Below are 18,237 nucleotides of genomic sequence, written 5' to 3' on the forward strand. Positions count from 1 at the left end.
TTCACTAAGTCCTGAAGGTAAAGAGGTTTGGGGTTTTTTTGTTAAAATGATTAGGAACTAATTACTTTCTTTACCTTTTTAAGATTCCAAGCTATTACTGTGATGTAAACTAACAACAATTCAGAAGCAGAATTTTTAATGCTTGGAAGCATTATTTGAGTTGTTGTGATAACCTAGTGGAACTTTACAGATAGGGCTGAGATACACTTCATGACTAAAATCAGTTTAGAAGAAAAAGTGCAGATGCCATTGTACTGGTAACACTGCACTTTACCTGTGGGGATGTTTCTCTGATGTCTTTCACTGTTTTCACTGTTAGGAGTCTCAGAACAGCAGTGATAGTGTTATATCTGGATGCTGCCAGGATATTCTTATACCAAAAAAACTCCCCAAAACAGGTGTGAAACTGAAGCTAGAGCAGCCAAAAGCATCTCATCTAATGCTGTCTAGCAGTTCAAAATCCACAGGTAAGGAAATCAGAAGGTATGTAATAAAGCCCTTTCCAGGTCTGCATTGCAGATAGGATAATGTTCTAGGTTTTTAAAGGGTCTTACAGATTCCTCTGAATGAATATTGTCATTTTGCCTCATCTGAAGGTGTTGGAAAAAGACTGTGCAAAGGGGGCTGAATTTTTGTTTGGGAAGCTGGTGGTAGAGGGAGCTGGTGCTCCATGCAGTGCTGAGGAAAATCATGTCTGAGTGAGTCACCTGGGAGGGGCTCACGTTCCCAGCCTGGCAGCAGCTATGTCTTGTGTGTGGTAAAAAAATAACATGAGATTTCTTGGGAGGCATAAAGAGGGCTGTGACACTGGTCACTGAAAAAAATGCCTCACAACTGTCAGGACCCCATATGTTCAATGCAGGAAGCTGACTTTGTTAGATTTGTAGTTCTCTATTTATGTTTATTTTACACCCTTTTTACCTTATAAAATTACACCCAAGGCTGCCTGCAAGTTCAAAGAGAGTAAGGTTCCTCCAGTGAGTGTATTTGGTGGTGGATTTCTCATTGCATTATTTTAGGTCTGGAAGAGGGTTGTTGGGACACAGCATGTACTTAGGAGGGAGCCTAAGCTTAAGGAACTGAAGTCAGGCAAGTACAATTCCCTGCATGGGTTGTGGTAGAGCTCAAAAATGCTGACATACCCTGCTGGATAATACCTGTTTCATTCTCTGTCTTGAGGATGCAGTGTGGACTTCAAGAACAGGGCTGCAATGCTTGTTATCTGGTGGTTGTGCCCTGGAGAATGACTTTGTTTACACAAAAGCTTACCTCTGTTCTCAGCCATAGTAATGGCTCAGTTCAAATACATTGTCTGACCTAAAACCCTTATCTCAGTGTTTCTAGGAAAGAGGGTTGGTGCTTTGCTGTTTGCCGTTTTATGGTAATGTAATTATTTTGTTTTCAGTCCATGTTGAGGAGACAAAGATGGAGCAAAGATACATATAATGATGTGTGTCAGGTCAAATGAGTCCTTAACTGTGGGAGGCCTGAGGGAGATTTCTGGAGAAGAAATCAGAAAAAACCTATTGCTGTGTTCTCTGAGAAACCTGACTAAAGTATCTTTTAAAAGCCTGTACAATATTCTTTGTGAATGACAGTTTATTATTTAAGTAATGTGATCTGTAGCTGTGTTTGGCTTAACTGTGTCTCCACCTCTCCTGTTTGCTTCCTCTTCAAAGAAATTGTCAGTAAATATGCAAAACCCAGTAGAGATGAAAGAATTGTGGTTTTAGAAAGGGGGACAATTTCCTTCCTAACTTCCCTCTGATTATTAGCCTGAAGTACTGTAGGTGAGGTGAGATGGCCCCTGTCCCATTCAGGAATGTCAGTATGATCCAACACCTTTTACAGGGTGCTGGAGGGGATGCTGCTGTCTGCCAGAGAATTTCACACCTTGCCAGTCCACCTGGTTGTTCTTTGGGATTGTTTTAGCAGGGAATCCAAACTCTTCATCCAAAGCTCAGTTACTAGGATGGATTCCTTGAAGTGCAAGAATTTTTTTCCTGGACTAAGTGTCATTTTTGGCACAGTTCCATGGTTTCTGGAAAGGAAGAAAGTGTCCCAAGTAGTGTTGAGTGTGCTGCTGTACACACGGGGGTGCTGCAGCTCCTGTCAGCCGTGGGACTCCCGGGTTCTAAAATCTGGGACAGGCAGGTAAGGGTTGGACTGAAACATTTCTCCTCCTCCATCTTTCATCTGGATGCTGTTTCAGAACTTAATCAGGCTGTCCTTTACAGTGTACACGTCTTTTCCAGCTCGCTGCCATGCCCCTTTGGAGTAACCCAGTGTTCAACACTGCTGAGCTTGAAACTAATGCAGAGAACTCACGCTGCTGCCTCTGTGGCTGAGGGTGCCAAGGGGAAGGGGGCAGGTGTCACAACAATCCCTGGTTGTCTTTGCAAAGCCCTCCGTTTGTGCAGCCATGTGGCCAGCTGGCAGCAGGACTCCTTTTTCACTTGATGATATTAACCTACCTATATTTAATTAATCTGATTTCTAGCAGTAAGTAAGGTATTCTTCATTCCTTTGAAGCTCAGTGTAGTGCTAAAAGCAGCAGCAGTGGCTGCTTTCCTGAGTGAGGCGTTTTGCTCTATTTTCTGAGTTTCAGAGATCACAAAAAATTCAGAATAAGGGACTGGTGCTTTGTATCAATGGCACCTTGATGATTTTGATCCTTTTTTGCTGCACACAACTTGGTGTTACGGGCTTTGGGTTTGGGTAGGGGTGTTTAAAGAGTCCTGTGCAAATTAGGTTCATCATTAAGGTGAGTGCACACATCCATATGTTCCTTTATTTAAAGAGCTGAGCTTTCTGGATTCATTTGTCAGGGTCCCTATTCATAATTTGATTGTCTTAGTTAACCTTGCAAGTAGAGTAATGGCAAATAACTTTTTCAGCCTGTTTTACTTAATATAATCCCTTAGTTTTGTTTGAAAGAGGAAAAGGAGAGACCACTACTGCCTTATTTGTAGGCACTGGGCTTCTGGAGTAAATCTTGCAGCTCCCAGAATCCCTCATGAAAATAAGGGGTATTGTGCTGTATGCACTGAGGTTTAATATATTACCTGGCCTTTCCAGGCCTGGAGAGGGGTAGGGAAAGCATTTCCCTGTGCCAAGTACCCCACCTTCCTGCAGGGAAGTCACACTCCTGTATTCACACTTGAGCAGCAGAAAGATGGTTTTGGTACTTGTTGCTGAGAGCAGCTGAGAATTTGGGATGCTGTCACAAGCATTGATTTTGGCTTTACAAGTGCAAGGCTCAAATGTGTGAAATGGAGGGGACAGAGAGGTTGAAAAGCCACTTGGAATGTCGATGGCTACCACACAGGCTGTAAGAATGTTAATTGGAAACAAATGCCAGCCTTCAGCATCGTCCATTCCTGAGGAAAAAGGCCTTGTGGATTCAGGAGTTTGGGCCTGAGAATGTTTGAGTTTTCTGGGGAACTGTTGGTCAGTGGTGTGCAGTTGTTCCACAGGGGGTGGGATGCAAAGCCGTGGTAAATGATGGATCCTTGGAAGTGCAGGACGGCAGCAAGGTCTTTGGATTGTAGTTCAAATCTGCTCTTGCAGCCAAGTACAGCAAGCCAGGAAGTGCTTTTCCACTCTTGTGTTTTAAGATAACCTGAGATGGGCCAGGAATCTTCAGGCAGAGACATGGTAAGTTTTGAAATACTTAAACTTGAGCAGCAAAGATCATCTGCTTGGCTTTAGTCCTCCTTCCTATTAGAGGGCTGTGATGGATTCCAATTTGTCCTTGTGTGTGTTTTCCACTTTGGGAATGTGTTTAGGAAAATGGTGAACTGTGAACTTTTTCTGACAGGATCACATTTAAAATATGGATTTCCTGGAAGTTTTCAAAGGCTGGATTTGATTTGAGAGGTCTAGTGGAGGTACCAGAACACTCAAGTGCAATGATTTTCTTTCAGCACCTGAGTTTGAACAGAAAACTGACCTCTGTCCTGCTGACAGAGGTTTGTCAAGCATACCTTACTGGGAGCTGCTGCAGGCAGAGAACATGTTCTTCTGGATGAATTCCTGACCTTGAGCCCCTTCTGTCTAGAAAATAAATGATAAAATCTTCTACTGGGGGAAATCAGTTGCTTAGAAATGTATCTAATAAAATATAAATAGTGGCAGTACTCTCTAGGCACGTTATTTCTGCTTTGAGGAAGAGTTGGAGATTGAAAGTTGGCAGACAGCAACTTATTGGAGGTTTCATATCAATGTAGCCTAAACCTTGTGGGTATAGCTAAAGGGATTTTAGTTTAGGTTTAGTTTAGAACTCAAGTTCTTTGTGCATTTTCTTAAAGTCCAGCTGGCCACATAATGAAACAAGAAGGGTCTGTAAAGAGGTACTTGATACTCACTCAGCTGTTTGGAAATATTTCTGTTTCTTATTTTTGGAATTTCTTTATTGCATTGCCAGAGTTACAGTTGAGCACTAGGTCCTTATTAACTTTTGTAAGTGGAGAAGGTGCAGCTTTGTCAGAAGGGAAATGCAGAGGGACTGGAAGTGGGTCCATTGATTCCCGAGTGGGGCCATTTGCCAAGAGTCCCTGATTTTCCTCTGTAATCGCTGTGCAGTTCATGGGTTTTGTTTCATTATGCCTAAGTGCTTGCTCCAGAGTGCAACTAATAATTATGTTGTATTTTACAAAGTAAACAAACACAGATTAATTTGCTAATAAAACCTTTGCTGGTCTTGCATTTTTCCACTTTAAATGCTCTTGCTGGAAGGCTGAGAGATAAGCTTTATTTGGAGATATTTAGAGTCATGATTTCAGCAATAAGTCCCTGGAGACTGACTATGCACATGACAGCAATTTTTAAAAACATATATGGTGACCTTTTCCCCTTCAGATTCAGACTGTTTAGAGTGAACTGATTGTAGAAGTTGAGAGAAAGTAGGAGCAGTGGTGCTTCAAACTGCTTTAATGCTGCATACCTGTACACTGCCAGCTGGTCCTGCAGGTGACTTCAGTTCCCAGTGCTATGTTTTAGTTATTTCCCAGTGTTTCCCACTGCTGCAGCGTGCTGATGTTGACATGAGCTTGTCAAAGTGGAGCAGAGTGTAGCTGACAGACCATGAGAGCTTGGAGCTTTGCTGTGTGTGCTTTTCCAGTGCTGCCAGCTCCCCAAGGATGGCATCCAAAATAAGAACAGTCTGGCTCGGGTGTGAGTCTAGATCATGTCACTTGCTGTCACAAGCTGTTTGCTCTTGTGGCAGTGCAAAATTTGGATTGAAGATTATGGTGGAAAATCAGGCTGAAATCTGGGAGGTGCTGAACTGCAGAATTGAGGCTTTGACTACTAAACAGGTTCTAAAAATCCTAAAGATAGGAAATATTGAATATAGGGAAAAGTTACTCCACTATTCTGGCCAAATGAAATCTGTTTGGTGCTTTGGCCTTTTATAGTATTTCTCCCCCAGGTTCTGTGAGAGGAGCGGATGTTCTAACGCTGTTAAATAATGCAAAGGACAGATTTGAGGAGCTGCCGTGTTCCTATGCTGTCAGCATCTGTGGATTTGGGTTGGTTTCTGTCTCTCCTCATTGTTCTTTGGGTGAGCATCACTGGGACTTGTTGTGGGCCAAAACTTTTCCAAATTTAGGCCAAGCGTGTTGATTTTTATGCTTCATTTGAGTGAATCCATCTAAATTCATCCTTTCAGAGAGTCTCTGAAGTCTCTCTCGGTGTGCTGCTGCCAGCAGGAATTCTGTGACCGATCTCAGTGGAATAAAGATTTCATTCTTTTCTCCATTTTCTTCCTCCTGCGAGTAGAATGATACAAAGATTGTTTCTTTTTTTATCCCTTTGCTTATGCCAGGATTTGGACGCGGACAAGGAACACGTCTCCTGCTTTATCTGTAAAATGACTGCCAAAAATACTGAAATGATTTAGCAACAGACACTTGTTTCTCTCCATCATGTTCGGGTTTTTGCTACGCCTTCTAGCATGCTTGGTAGGATTCTTTCTGACTGTTGCCATATAAATATTTCTGGTTTATGGAAGGAAGCTGAGCAAATAAACTGCTCTTCATCATAGGTCTCTCCAAGTTTAGAATAGCCTTCAAATTGCAAAAGAAAAGATCTGAGAGGTCAACTGTATGAGTTCTGACTAAAGTTTATCACTGATTAAACCCCTGCAGCTTATTTTATGTAGACTGTTTGCTTTTTTCTGGGAACAAGCCTAATTGCTATTCCAAACTTGCTGCCTCTGTTCCTTTTATTACTAAAATTTGATGTTGGAATGCTGAGTATCTTTGTAAAGCCAAGGATATACCACCCCAAATGCTTGATTCTCATGCCATAAAAGCTTGGTGTAGGGAAGTATAAACAAAACTGATTAATTTTGAAGTGCAGGTTTTTTTAGGAATTTTGAAGTGCAGGTTTTGTGCTCCTTCACACCCTGAGGATAGCCATAAGGCAGGTTTTTCTACTGCATGTCATAGGAGTTCACTGAACCCTGGAAACAGCAGGACCTGACTCTTAAGAGCTGTTTTCTTGAGTGCAGAAGACATTTTTGCTCTAAGGAATTTACTCAGGGAACATCATTAGTGTTCTGTGTGACATGAATTCACCTCCTGAGACATGCAGCAATCACCCTGGATCAGTGCATCTGGGTGACTGCAAGGTTTTTTTTGTTTCAAGACTAAATGTATGTCTGCAGGCACAGAAAGGATGTGTGACCTAAGGATGTACATGTATTTGCCAAAATTTGTTAAAATCTCTTTGTTTTGCAGAGCTGACTGTGCTTAAATTGCAGAATTGAAGGTGTCTGAGCAGTTTTCTTTATGCCTGTGTGTCTGTGTCACAGACAAATGGTCACAGACAGCTTCATTCCTGGCAGCTGTGCCTTAGTGCACAGGGTAATGGATGTCCAGAGGGTTGTGGGCTGCTATGCTGTAGGAGATGAAGCTGGAATGAGATCCTGGTTGGGGTTCTAGGATGGCTTTCCTGATGCTGTCTGCCCTCCTTGAGGAGCAATAGGTTGTTTAGCAGCAATCTGGCCGTCAGGCATTACATTCTTGCCTTAAACTGCTCCCATCAGCTTTAGCTTCATCTCAAAGGAGAAATCAGTGTGGTGTAGTTTTACTGTCTGCATGCTGGCAGCTGCTCATCACGAGCTTATTGGGCTCATTTAGACCCAAACAGGAAACACTAACTTGCCGTTTGGAGTTTTCCTCATGCTGCTCCTACAAAAGTCCAGTGCACTCTCGGCTAGATGTTTCATTTGCTGTGGGAATTTGCTTTGGCTAATGCAGTTTTTAAGACCTGTTGGTTCAGTCAGAGGTCGAGGAACATTTATGTAAGAGAGCCCTCAATAACATTCCTTTAACTTGGCAAGTTGAAAAAGCACAGCACCATTTTTTTCTCCTCTTTGGAGTATTAAATTTTTTGCATGGATCCTCTTGATTTCCAGAGAGTAAAATTGCTTTAGGAGTCTGGATACAGTATGATGTGAAGGTAGAGACAGGCAGTGTGGGTTCATTTCCATTGACTGCCCCATCTCTCTATTAATGAGGGTTATTCCCAAACCCCAGACACTAAGTTTGCAGGTAGACAGAGGTGAGATTTGCCTAACTTTCAGTATTCCACCTTTCTGCTGCTGGGAATTTTCTTGCATCCAAACATGGTGGAGATGGCAGATGTGAGGGAAGGCTCTATGTTCTCTGTGTGTAGCTGATTCTCTTCACTGGAAATGCCACAGTATTTTGGTGTTTTCTATCTCACACTTGCTAGGAGAAGAAATTCTCCAAAGCATTTAACTTCTCTCAAGTCCTTAAAAACCTCCTCACTTTTTGGTAAATTCCACATTAAAAGCATCAGGTTAGGAAGCATTTGTACTGATCTCTTTCCCCTGAAAGTCAGACAGACTCCTGCCAGATGCAGCAAGGTAGGTTGGAGGCTGATCTTCCTGAGCTGCCTCATGTGAGTTCAAGCAATAGGAAAATCAATGTCTCTCCAGAGTGTTTTGGGGTCTTTTGTTACATTAAATGCTCTTTCTTGCCCTTTCATATGCAATTATTTGATTGCGTAGGCACGAAATTGATATTGGGATTATGTAAAACTGAAGGAGGAGGAAAATCAGGGACACTGCTGAGACGCAGGGGGAGATCCCTGGCTCTCTCCTATGATTTCAGGTATCATAGAAACACTTGAAGGAAAGCTGCCCTTGATTTTATTTGCCTCCTCCTTGCCATTTCCTTTGGGACAGAATGATATTGATTGTTTTATCATCCCATTTTATTGACAGATACTGTGCTCTGCAGATGTGAGCCCTGGTTTAAAAACAAAAGTGTGTCCTATTGTGGAATGATGGACTTGTGTCAAAGCTGTCTTGTTAGGAGAGGTTTCCTGAATCATGCTGGGATATTATTCCATAGAGGGCTAGCTGACATGACAAGAACCAGGGTGAACAGTGCCAGTGTGTGGACTCTCCTGGAGAAATCACCTGGGCAGTGAGGCAAATGACACAAGGAAGGGAATTGAAATAACAAAAATTAAAAAAAAAAAAAAAATTGGTGAGATGTCTGCATTTAAGAGAGTAGTTCTGGAGTAATACTTGAAATGACTATGGGGTCAGCTCTGTCACTCCACTACTGCTTTCTCAGGACCAGTGCTTTTTACTCACACAGGATTTTTATGATTAAGAGAAGCGAGCATCCACTTACTCGGTACCCCAGTAACATGAGAGCATTCCCACTGCTCCAAACTGAGAAGCAATAATGCATGTTTGATATGGCCAGTTCTGTTCCTTATCCCAGGAAAGCTGCCTGCTGAAAATGCTGCATTTTGCAGGTTTTTCTGGGGGGAAAAAGACAGCAGATGTGATATTTTCATGTGAGAGAAACCCAGGTGATGAGAAAATGTTGTTTTGTAAAGTTCTGAAAAAATCTCTTTTGACCTTGAATTGTGTTCAGCCCTTTTTCTCTTACTGCACTCCTTGTAGTTCTACCTGTGGTGAATTAATCTCTTTGTTAGCTACGTCTGAGTGCTCAGGAAAATGGATCCCTCAGCTGGGTGAGCATCCCAGCATTGTTTTTGTGCAAAGTGATATCACCATTTTTAATAGCACATCCTGGGAGGTGGCTAAAGCTTCTCACTGCTGAGAGGGACATGGCTGGGCTTTAAATGAGGTTTGCAAACAGTAGCATAGTAAGTATATTCTAGTGCCTAAACACACACACGTGTGTACACACACACTTCTGTCTCTTTCTTTTACATGTGTGAGCCTTAAGAAATTCTGCAGTTTTGCTGCTTATGTAGTAGCTGATTTTCTGTCTGTAACAGGAAAAATTGTGATTTTTAACACTATTTTTGTGGAAACTCATGTCTGTCCAGAACTGCAAGGAAAAACTGCTGTTGTAAAGAAAGGTAAATTGCAGCTTCAAAATACTTCATACATTTTTTCTTTTTCTGATTATAAAATTTTGATAATTTTGATAATTGTTCTCATGCCTTTTCTAAGTGCTGTTTTGTAAAGACTTTGAAGTGTTTTCTCAGGTGTATTTTCAGGATTCTTGTCTTGTAAGCAACATTGATACAATTATTTTACTGCTTAGAAAAAACAAATGAAGATTTGTTTTCTGAATTCCTGAATTTTTTTCAAATTTTCCACACTGCTAGTGTATGGAAAAACTGCAGTTCTCATGGTCCTTTTTTTATTTTAGGTCCTAATATAAAGCTGTAATAAAAAACTTGATTTGTAGCTTAGACTTTAATGTGCTTGACCTCCAAGTTTCAGACACTTCTTTGCTGAAATTGAACTGAACCTAGGCAAAGTATTGTGGTAAGTGATGGGAGGGAGGAAAGTACTCATTGGCTTAAAGGCTCTTGCTTGGGTGGTGATTAGTTGGTCTCCTAAGATTATTTATAAGGTAGAGAAATTATTCCTGAAGGAATCACTGTGTCTGGTTTTCTCTCTGGTGAGAGCATTTGGATTCTTAAAAAAACCCAAACCAACCTACATCTTTTTAGACTCAATGAAAGTCGCTGATGATCCTGACTGATCATATGAAGATGCTGCTGCTTCATTTCTCCACTGTTTTTATCCACTGGAAGTGGGCTGAGCTGGCACAGGTGTGTCAGCAGGTAGAGCTCACACTGCATTGCCAGATGTGCACATCTGTAGGACTGTCACACTTCCAGGAGTTTTCAAACTGAAACAAGCAGCTTTCCAAATACTTTCTGGCACCTCAAAACATTTTTTTTTTTTTTTGGATCATGCCTTCTAACTGTTTTTTCTCAGGAATACTGTTTTTTCTCCCAAAGCTGGTAGTCTGAAGTGTCTTTTACTGTTTCATAGACTTCACTGCGCCAGCTGCAATTAATTTACCTTTTCTTTCCTCCTGCAGTGCCATTTGGGGAGGTTTTGGAGTAGAGGAAAGCTCCAGTTGGAAGCACAAAGTCAGTACTCAGGGGAGGGCAACCCTGCCCAAAGGAGCCTTCAGGTGGGTTCCCAAGGAGTACATGGGAAATTAGCTTTTTTCTGTCATGGAATCATAGAGTTTTTTCTAATTTGGAATTAAAGATTATTATGCCCTAATCCACTCAGTGGGTTTAGGGGAAAATTGTTTGATTTACTCTGAGCAGTGTACATAGAAACAACCAAATTCTCAAGCTATTCAGTAACAAACTTTTATTTGCAAACTTGCAAATGTAAAGGAAGGTACTTGGCAAATTTTTAAACAACATCCATGCAAAGTAAGATGCTTCACAAGCTTTAACTTGGTAAACTTAAAATCAGCCAACTTATCCAGATAAAACAAGGCATTTACTAAGGTAGTGACTGGATTTTTTTTGTCTGGCTTACATGATTATTTTGAGAAGAATAAGGTAGAAGAAGAAAGAGGGAAAGAAAGAAAAAGAGAAAACGGTGAGAAAATATATATATTGATCATCCCAGGATCCCATGTGGCCTCAGCTGCTTTGAATCCAGGGCAATGGAGCATCTTAACCCATGTGTCATTTCTTTTGTCTGCTCTGGTCTCCTGGGCCCTCCCCCAGGCATGGATGTACTTTAATGTTCACTGTGGGGCCCACACAGTCAGGCATTTTGGGCTCTTGGCAGGCTGTGGAGCAGTTCCCGCCATTTTGTGGTTCTCGGCAGTCTCTGGGTCATTGCCGCCATTTTGTGACTCTTGGCAGGCTGGGGGTCAGTTGCCGCCATTTTGTTGCTCTCAGCAGGCTGTGGGTCAGTCATCGCCCTTTCGTGTAAGGACACAGGTCAGTTCCCACTATTTTTGGGATCTCATCAAGCTGTGGGTGAGTCTTTGCTATTTTGGGGCTGTAACCAGGCTTTGGGTCAGTCACCGCCATTTTGTGGCTCTCGGCAGTCTGTGGGTCAGTTCCCGCCATTTTGTGGCTCTCGGCAGTCTGTGGGTCAGTCACCGCCATTTTGTGGCTCTCAGCAGTCTGTGGGTCACTTCCCGCCATTTTGTGGCTCTCAGCAGTCTGTGGGTCAGTCACCACCATTTTGTGGCTCTCGGCAGTCTGTGGGTCAGTCACCGCCATTTTGTGGCTCTCGGCAGTCTGTGGGTCACTTCCCGCCATTTTGTGGCTCTGGGCAGTCTGTGGGTCACTTCCCGCCATTTTGTGACCCTCAGCAGGCTATGGGTCAATTGTCGCCATTTTGGAACTCTCGGCAGGCTGTGGGTCAGTTCTTGCCATATTAGGGTGGGCTGTGGGTCAGTTGCCACCATTCAGGGCCCTCAGTCGGCTGTGGGTCAGTCATCGCCCTTTCGTGTAAGGACACAGGTCAGTTCCCACCATTTGTGGGATCTCATCAAGCTGTGGGTAAGTCACCGCCATTTTGGGGCTGTAACCAGGCTTTGGGTCAGTCACCGCCATTTTGTGGCTCTCGGCAGTCTGTGGGTCAGTCACCGCCATTTTGTGGCTCTCAGCAGTCTGTGGGTCACTTCCCGCCATTTTGTGACCCTCAGCAGGCTATGGGTCAATTGTCACCATTTTGGAACTCTCGGCAGGCTGTGGGTCAGTTCTTGCCATATTAGGGTGGGCTGTGGGTCAGTTGCCACCATTCAGGGCCCTCAGTCGGCTGTGGGTCAGTCATCGCCCTTTCGTGTAAGGACACAGGTCAGTTCCCACCATTTGTGGGATCTCATCAAGCTGTGGGTAAGTCACCGCCATTTTGGGGCTCTAACCAGGCTTTGGGTCAGTCACCGCCATTTTGTGGCTCTCGGCAGTCTGTGGGTCAGTCACCGCCATTTTGTGGCTCTCAGCAGTCTGTGGGTCACTTCCTGCCATTTTGTGGCTCTGGGCAGTCTGTGGGTCAGTCACTGCCATTTTGTGGCTCTCGGCAGTCTGTGGGTCAGTCACCGCCATTTTGTGGCTCTGGGCAGTCTGTGCGTCAGTCACCGCCATTTTGTGGCTCTCGGCAGTCTGTGGGTCAGTCACCGCCATTTTGTGGCTCTCGGCAGTCTGTGGGTCACTTCCCGCCATTTTGTGGCTCTGGGCAGTCTGTGCGTCAGTCACCGCCATTTTGTGGCTCTCGGCAGTCTGTGGGTCAGTCACTGCCATTTTGTGGCTCTCAGCAGTCTGTGGGTCAGTCACCGCCATTTTGTGGCTCTCAGCAGTCTGTGGGTCAGTCACCGCCATTTTGTGGCTCTGGGCAGTCTGTGGGTCAGTCACCGCCATTTTGTGGCTCTGGGCAGTCTATGGGTCAGTCACCGCCATTTTGTGGCTCTCGGCAGTCTGTGGGTCACTTCCTGCCATTTTGTGGCTCTGGGCAGTCTGTGGGTCAGTCACCGCCATTTTGTGGCTCAGCAGTCTGTGGGTCAGTCACTGCCATTTTGTGGCTCTCGGCAGTCTGTGGGTCACTTCCTGCCATTTTGTGGCTCTGGGCAGTCTGTGGGTCAGTCACTGCCATTTTGTGGCTCAGCAGTCTGTAGGCAGTCGCCGCCATTTTGGGGCAGGTCACAAGTTACCCTGCCTTTTTGGGCAGGCCGTGCCATCTGCCTCTGCTGCATTGGTGTGGACAAGAGGCTGACTTGTGGCTCAAATGTGTGGGGGGCCCCTGCCTTACGTACAGAGAGCTTCCCGCCTGGCTTTTTAGAACAATTTGGTTTCAATGGGAAGGAGATGTGTAGCGTGTTGGTTATTATCTGTAGAAATGTAGCAATATAAAAGCATAAAAATATAATCCAATAAAATACATAGTGAAGAGAAATAAAGGATAAGAGTAGAACCACCCCTGTGGATCTAGCAATGGCACTTCATTGTTGTAATTCAAATGTTCGTTTGTCAATGTGATGGTCCCGGTCTTGAATCCTTCAGGGGAGGTGGAAGCCCCTGAAACATAATATTTGAGTTGTTTGTGTTTGCTGCCAAGTTTTGAAGGAAATCAAACTGATTAATTGGTGCAGGTTCCTGGATAATCACAGAAATTTGACAATTGCTAGTCATGTACTAGTTTTTAGATGACGTGAGTCTCCTCTGCACAAGCAGGTGTGTATAATATTTACAAAAGAAAATACCCACCGGAAAACTCCAGTTCATGCTAAAGTGGAATTTTCAGTTATGTGAAACCCTACCCGGTTATCCCAGCTGTAACCTGGATTTCTTAAACGCTCATGCTGAGGTGAGAACAGGCTCACTCCGCGAGGCCTCAGTGCTGTCTGCTCTGTCTCTGTGGAAGCAGCACTGTGATTTATAGCCTTTCTTTGGACATATTTTGGTGCATCCAAGATCAACTCCCTGGGCGAGTCGCTCTAGACAAGTAGAGATCAGTAGATATTCCAACAGTTTGCAGAATGGAAATAGACTGTGTTTGTTCAGGTGGGAAAGGGGTGGGCTAGAAGGTGCAGCAGAAAGAGGAGAAAGCCATGGAGAGGCTGTCTCAGGTGGGAGGGAGCGAGGAGATAGGCAGGGAGCCAGGCAGGAGGTGAGCAGGGACAGAAAACATCTGGAGGGGAAGTGCTGACACATGCTCTTGTTTTATGCATGTCACCTGGCCGTGAATGCTGCACTAAAAAATAGTCTCTTGCAGTTGGGTCAGTAAATAAATTTGAAATTGCAGGTTTTATTTCTCAACAGGTCATGCTCCGTGTATATTTCTGTGTATTGAGGATGTAAACATTTTTCTGATTATCATGAAGCTGTTTCTCTACTGTCTCTAATTCAGAGCAGTTTCCAAGCTATCCCAAGCAATTTTCTAACCTCTGCTGGAACATTTAGCAAATGTATTCTACACCAGTACTTGGGTCAGCCAGAGAAGATATTTACATCCTTCCCCAGCTCTGAGTTTTTACCACTGTCCAGAAAGAACACAGCAACTAAATCTTCTCATGACGAGGCAGAACTATCCCAGCCAAGGTTTTACCTCTTTGTCTGGCTGATGTCTCTGCAGTTACAATTATTTAAAACACTGTGAAGTGTTGTAATTCACATGTCTCTGTAAATAAATGAGTATCTTGGGGGGAAGGCTATGGCAGCTAATGGAGAAACTTGAAAATTTGGAAAGGACCTTTTAGTCAGTATATTTCTCTGACATCAGCAGGACGAAGAACCTGCTTGAGAGTTAGATTTGCAGATTTTAAGAAAAAGGAAGGGAGGTAATAAAAGGTGGAAATGAAGAACAGTTTGATATACATTGAAAGGTGAGAAAATAGATACAAGGTGTTTTGTATTTCTTTATATATATTATGCTGTCAAGCTTAATCATTTATGTGTCTTAAAATAGTTCACAATACAGTTCAAAACCTAAAATTAGAAATAGTTCAGCAGTGTTTGTCTTGTAGGCCAATAACTGGTGTAAGTCTGTAGTCGAGTGAGGATTTCAGGGAGAGATTTTGTTTATATATTTATTGTTGTTATTATTATTATTTTTAATAGCAGTGCATTTTTGTAGAAAATAATCTGGTTCTTAAGATCATAGGCTGGTTTATGTTGGAAGGGACCTTAGAGATGATTTAGTACCAATGTGTATGCCCGGGGCGACAAGTAAATGCCAGATGTCAGTGAAGAGTCAGGAATTTCTCCTTGCTATGGAGAATTATGATGTAGCAGAGAGAGAAGACTTGGCTTCAAAACCACAGGTGTCATCAAGTGCAGTTCTTTACTAGATCTGCCAGAACTCAGGATCTGGAATAACCTGGAAAGTGGATAAGAGACAGAATTCTTCTTTCCACCCTGGGGACCTGGCTTGATTGCTGGAGCTGCCTCCTCGTGCTCTAGCCAAAGATAGCAGATGATTTTTAATGGCCACACCTCTTTAGGATTGTTATTTTTTTGTCTCCTCCAATAAAGGATAGAAGAAATGTTGTTCTGTTTCCGAAAAATACGACGAGTGTCGTAAGTGCTTCCAAAACTAACAACTCTTTAGAAAAATAACCGTGGTCTGGGGAGTAGCAGACTCAAGTTCTTTGTTAGTGTAATGTTTGCCTAACAGGGCCATTATTAATTTATTTAGTATTTATTGTGCTGACCCAGTTATAAAATGTATACCATCTTCTTCTGGTTTTAAGCAAGTTCCAAGGAAATGTAAGCAGTAAGTTCTGTCATGGAATCACAGAATGGTTTGGGTTGGAAGGGACCTCGAAGGATCATCTCATTCCAACCCCCTGCCATAGATGCAGGATGCCAAGCCTTCCATTAGACCAGGTTGCTCCAAGCCCTGTCCAAGCCGGCCTTGACCACTTCCAGGGAAAGTGTTTCTGCAGCTCAAATCATTGCATAACGAAAAGTTTGAGTTTAGATGTGTCAAATTTACAAATTTGCTGTATCAACTTGCAGCACAGAGTTTTCTGGGGTGCTTTCCAGCATTTGCTGTGGAATTGTACTGGCATTCCTAATCCTTCAGAGAGCCTGAATTCAGACTAGCACCCAGGGCGTTAATGAAAGCATTCTTAATTTTTGAAATATTTTTGTGTGAAAGAGTTTCTGCTTTAGAATGTGGTTAGAGGCTCCTTGGTGTCCTTGCAAGAGCAGCCTCTGAGCCAGCCAACTGGCTGATTTAGAGCCTACGGAATTACTGCTGCCCCCAAACTGCAGCCAGCATCAGGAAACCACAAGAATCAAACAAACAATAGGATTTGTTTGGTAAAAAAGGCATTTTCCCAACCCTGCAAGATGTCATTTGTTGTGCATCAGGGATTTATAGGGAGGGAGGAGAATTCCACTTCTTTGAGGCCAGTCTCAAGGGAGTATATGAGCATGTCTTTGGTCCTGTGAAGAACTTCTGAGCTGCTGCAGGGAAGGCACACACAGCTTAGGGACCGGTCAGGACAGCTCCCAAAAGTGCTGAGGGAGTGCAGAGCAGCTCAAATGTGACGTGACTTCATCTCTTTAGCTTCTGAAATGAATTCTGCTTGTCCTGTACTCATCCAGCACAGTGGTTAAAAGCTGACCTTTCCCAGCACTGTACACATGATGCCTTTCCCTGCATACGTTTCACAGCCTGCTGTGGGCCCTGTGACCCAGAACAGCTTGGAGCTTTCTAAAACTTCCAGGATATCCTGGAAAAGTTTTACATTACGTGACATTATTTGAATATTTCCCAAGCACTTTTCTGAAAGTATTTTTTCAGATAAAATAGCAATAAGCAGATATTTATTTTGTGCTAAGGAAAAGAAAATAGTTTATCCAGAAGCAAACGTAGCTTGAAAACTCCTGTCCCATTTATCCAGAATTAAAGGCAAACATTACTGGGACAAAATCAAACCAAGTCTTGATGAACTCTTGCTAGTTTTATTACCACTCAAAACCCATGTATAGGAAGTTCTCTTTGGAACTGAACAGCCAAGAAAGATTTAAGCAGCTGAAAGCTTTAGCATTTGGCTTTAGTTTTGTCTTTTTAAAACAGAATCCTTTAAAAAAAAATCCTTTATAACAGCTCCTGTCAGTTGTCTAAAATGACCATGAAAGAAAGAGGTGACAATTAGCAATAACATCAGTGAGATGGTTCTGGAAAGAATCAACCTTACTGGAGCTTCTCCCATCTTGAAAAGGTGGAGTGGAAATCTTTAGCCCATTTCTCTTCTAGGAAACCAGACCTGCAGTTCCTTTCTGAGGTACTGAGTGCAGGTGAGCAGCTGTGGGATTCTGAGGTAGGTGGTTTTCATTTCTACTTGGATGACTCTTCCCTTACAGTCTTTGTGTCAATAATTAAGCTTATAACTGTTTCACTGCTGTATCAGGTAGGTAGCAGAGACTTGCCACTTCTAAATGGTGCAAAATCTGAAGATCTTGCAACCTTAAATACTTTAAAATAATGGTAAAACACTGGAAACAAAACTTGCAGAGTTGTAGAGGAAAAGTCATTGGCAAGATATGGTCTTTGCCTTATAAAAAGCTTGAAAATTTAGAGGTACCAATAAAATCTTTAGAAAATGAAAAGAAAGAAAGAGCAGATTGGCTTAGGAGTTTGGTGCAGAACCAGCAGCTCTTGGCTGTGTGCAAATTTTTTCAAAGAAACATTTGGAAAAGTTCTTTGCAGCATTTTTATTGTGTTTTTCTTCATCAGTTTTGTTGCCAAAATGATTTAATGTGGCCGTGTCTTATTCTCTCAAAGTTCTTTGACACAAGCATCTCAAAAAAGGCAGCTTTTCTCTGTTAGACATCTCAGGCTCACTCTGTGGAGCAGAGGAGCAGCAACTGTAATGTACAGTAATCCAGCTGGATTTTGGAAGGCCTCAGGCCAAGGCTGTGCATCCTGGGACTCAGCAATCTGTTTATGGCTTTGCCATAGCAACCGGAGATGGTTGTTCCCTGGCTTGCAGTCGTGATTCGTGAGGGTGGCACGAGAGATCTGACTTTGAGACATCCCAGGAGCCACAGATTGTAGTAAAACCACTGAAATGTCAGCGGTTCAAGTGGTTAGTGATTCATAATGGCACCAAACTCAGGAATAATTGGGAATTTCTGTTGAGCAATGGTGTGTTTTCCTAAGAGTAGAAAAGTTGCATTAGTTGAGCAGATAACTGTCCATCTGGCCTGATAGGCCACTTCTGGATACTTTAAAGCAAGGTGTTAATCTGCCTCTCCTCAATAGCCCGTTAATTATCCAGCACTATAGATGTGTTGGGCTTGGAGCAGAGAGGATTTCTTCCTGATCCCAGCTGGTGATCAGCTTATGCCTTGGTGATATGGATTGATAGCCCCAATAATTCTTATAAAAGCCAGCAGCAGTTTGAAATGTAATCCTTTTCATAATGGAAATTGCATTTATATTTTGCAGGCATCCACCCCAGGCGAGGTGGAATCTTAAATATTCCAGCA

The 18,237-nt window shown here is 43.0% G+C and overlaps 1 long non-coding RNA gene across 1 annotated transcript; it reads left to right on the plus strand.

Moving 5' to 3' along the window:
• The first annotated feature begins 6,648 nt into the window (after positions 1–6,648).
• Positions 6,649–17,058, plus strand: LOC130252328 (uncharacterized). The gene is made up of 3 exons (XR_008840335.1): positions 6,649–9,378; positions 10,359–10,454; positions 17,003–17,058. It is a non-coding gene; the product is annotated as an uncharacterized LOC130252328 (long non-coding RNA).
• The last annotated feature ends 1,179 nt before the right edge of the window (positions 17,059–18,237 follow it).

The sequence above is a fragment of the Oenanthe melanoleuca genome, chromosome 4 (assembly GCF_029582105.1).
Source record: "Oenanthe melanoleuca isolate GR-GAL-2019-014 chromosome 4, OMel1.0, whole genome shotgun sequence".
NCBI classification, from domain to species: Eukaryota; Metazoa; Chordata; class Aves; order Passeriformes; family Muscicapidae; genus Oenanthe; species Oenanthe melanoleuca.